Source organism: Schistocerca piceifrons, chromosome 2 (assembly GCF_021461385.2).
Source record: "Schistocerca piceifrons isolate TAMUIC-IGC-003096 chromosome 2, iqSchPice1.1, whole genome shotgun sequence".
NCBI classification, from domain to species: Eukaryota; Metazoa; Arthropoda; class Insecta; order Orthoptera; family Acrididae; genus Schistocerca; species Schistocerca piceifrons.
Genome location: NC_060139.1, coordinates 235,913,947 through 235,917,388, shown reverse-complemented (window position 1 = coordinate 235,917,388; position 3,442 = coordinate 235,913,947). Strand labels below are relative to the sequence as shown.

The 3,442-nt window shown below is 42.5% G+C and overlaps 1 pseudogene; it reads left to right on the top strand.

Moving 5' to 3' along the window:
* The first annotated feature begins 207 nt into the window (after positions 1 to 207).
* On the top strand, positions 208 to 325 carry LOC124778537 (annotated as a pseudogene).
* Positions 326 to 3,442: the final 3,117 nt, after the last annotated feature.

Sequence of the window (3,442 nt, the reverse complement as noted above, 5' to 3'; positions counted from 1 at the left end):
AGCATACCTACAGACATGCTTCGTTTAGTTATGGAGAATGCAATCCTGCGCTTTCAGACTCTACTGGACACTGATGGGCGCCATTTGAGCTCCTTTTGTAGCGGCAATGGTACCGGTATGTAATGGTACGATGTACTGTAGCAGCACATTAAAAGTGTTTCAAGTGAACTGATTCTGCGTTATTACTCTTACCCATATCCTCGACATGCCAACGGCCTTGCCGCAGCGGTAACACCGGTTCCCGTGAGATCACCGAAGTTGAGCGCTGTCGGGCTGGGCTAGCACTAGGATGGGTGACCATCCGGTCTACCGAGCGCTGTTGGCAAGCGGGGTGCACTCAGCCCTTGTGAGGCAAACTGAGAAGCTACCTGATTGTGAAGTAGAGGCTGCGGTATCGGAAACTGACATACGGCAGGGAGAGCGGTGTGCTGACCACGTGCCCCTCCATATCCGCATCCAGTGACGCCTGTGAGCTGAGGATGACACGGCGGCCGGTCAGTAGCACTGGGCCTTCATGGCCTGTTCTGGAAGAGTTTAGTTTTTTTATATCCTTGACATTAATGCTACGAATTTTGGTCCTCATACGGTAATTAGTTTCCATGTTATAACGTGTTAAATAGGGAAAGTTTAATTACAACCACCCGGTAGTAAATTTACTGTCATATATTTCAGGTGAAATGTATGTTTTGCCTTGCGTAATACCCTGTTGCTTAAATTGTGCATTATTTTGTGTCTATCTCGATGTAGTATGTTTCTTTGCTGACATAAAATAAATAAATATCGAATTCGAGAAATTCAGAAATGAAAATTAATTCAGAGAGAAATGGGTTAATTTTGGATTGTGTCGGTTTCGCAAACTTATATACACAACGTGCTACTTTGAAATACGCCAATATAACCTTCCTGGTACCAGAACACCTAAATTTTGAAGAAAAGTGAATGTAGTCTGTCAGTGCACCTGAAGATGAGATCCCAGAGTTTAAAATGCACCCTGCATTGAAGTAAAATCACAATTTGTCCACCACTAGTGCTAGTTTCTTAATATTGATTCCGATATTTTATAAGACGGGTGCTCCCCCATAGTTTGATCGTTCTAAACTGAGCTGAGCGGCGTGACGTCACGCTGACGTTGCACATAACTGGATGAGGGCAGCCAGCCCAGTGGTCCAACAGCGCACAGTGTAGGCGACTGTCCTCTGACGTCCGCTGGAGCGGCCCGCTCTCCACCATCAATAACCGGATTACGCGCACTCGGCCACCACCGCCGCCAATGGCGTCTCTCTCTGTAGAACAATCTAGATTTATAATCCAATTTAAATTCATGGTCGAGTCGAGGCGTCGTTAAAGATATAATGAAACTCATAATCATAAATTACCGGCAATTAACCGCGATACGTCCTTTTCCCTCCGTAAGTCAGATAAACGAGAAACATGGGAACGGAACTTTTGTGGCTGCGTCCACCAAGTCGCCATTAGCCATTTATCTGCAGCGGCACAAAGTTCTTAATTAATGTGCGCCCAGGTTCTGATAAAAATCCCGAGTCTCCTGAGGTGAACCTCTTATTTGAGGCCGATTCTCTGTACCTACCTTGTATGTTGGCCCTATATCTCCAATAATTAACGTAGTACCTTTTTTGGCGCACCTGTTTCACTTATTTGCATAACAACCACAAGAGACAAATTACACGTTGTAACAGGATAAAAGCTGCTTTTTTTTTGTCTGTCACAAAACGTACATGATACCTCCCGTTAACAATGTTGTTAACATAACGACGAACATAAATACATCGCTGAAAATATAAAACTTCGAATTTTAAGTTAAACTAAGTCCGTGCTCAAGCTGAACGCCTTTAGAAAAAAGAAGAAGAAGAAAATAAACACCACAGTGCTCTACCATCATTGGTACAACTGATGCTGGTATGCCATTGCCTTTCTCCGACATTCCAACTAAGCTACTCTGGCACTCAGCTAGTTATACGATATATGTTGTTAACATGGACTCCGAAACAAGGGGCAGCTTGGCGTTTTTGGTTTACAGAAATAATTTTTAGAAGAGAAAGAATCTTGATATCTCCAGATTAGTATTATGACCAACCCTAACAACCCCTAAGAATCACTGTTATTTCATCGCGTCTCAGGAAGTACTTGCTATGACGAAGTAAAGCCTACTCCAGCTAGTCTGTTCTTGGGTGAAATAAATCGCATAGAGCAGTAAATTAGCCTCTGTCAGAAGCGTCGTTGCCACCCATGCCCTCCAAATAGATTTTCTACCAAAATGTTCGATTCACTTCCTATCTGTCAGAGGTAAACGCAACTTACTCACAAACAACGATTGAGCTCTCTCTCGATCATACTGCTCAATAAGATATTCAGATAACATGACACAGTCGGAATGAATACATATTGGTAATGTACGATGTAATGAGCCCAGACAAATGTGTACACAGTACTCCACAGTGAGGGTAATCGTAACGTTCGCTTCTATAATGATTCCTGATAGCAGACGATTGCGAGAAATAATACCGTGTAGCATTTAATACCTTGCACTTCAAAACTACTTCATAAACATTAGTTGTTTTCTGTTCCGTTTTAACTATATGGGTGAAATAATAAAAAATATTCCCGTGATATTTTGCCTGAATCGTCTCTTAAATTCTATTGATTGTTTACATTACCTATCCTTCTACAGATGATCAGTTATTGTTACGTTATGTTTATTTACAAATGCATCGTTTCTCGGAAATGATAAACTTTTCACCCATTTACTAACTTTCTGAGTTGGAGTGACTAGCCACGCCGATCACGCAATAAAATCTGCGACCACCACTACACCGAGACAAAATGGACGATCAAGGGAATGGCGTGCCTCCAATATTGAATTTGAGTTGACAGCACGTTAAAAATCATCGTGATGAAGTTTTGCGCTGGGAGTACACCGTTGAGATCAAGTTTGTGACATGCTGAAAGCCCCAACAATCACGGACGGGTCCTAGTATAGAAGTTCGATGTCCACACAGTCAACATTGCACGCCCGTTTGAAATTTATTTTATCAGGACACGTACATTTATTTTAAATCGACCAGAATCTGTCTACTCAAATTTCCCTTTGCTGTGTGCACACTGTTTCCAAGATCTGCTTCCAAGATCTGCTCCAGAACAGAAGTACGAACGGTGCGATACCCACATTTGGAGATGCGGAGCCAGTTTACTAATCGCTGGCAAAGATGGCTGAATAACTGTCCAGATTGTACCCTACGTTCCGGATATTTTTCGGCGTACAGATCACTTGGTCGACGGCTGCTTCCATAACAGCCATGTCTGTCATTTCACGTGTGGAGTAAAAGGCTTCCACTACGCTGGTTACGTGCAAACATAACGTTACAACTTAAAAACATTTCACAAACTTACACAAATACAAACCAGTTCCATTACAACTAACGTG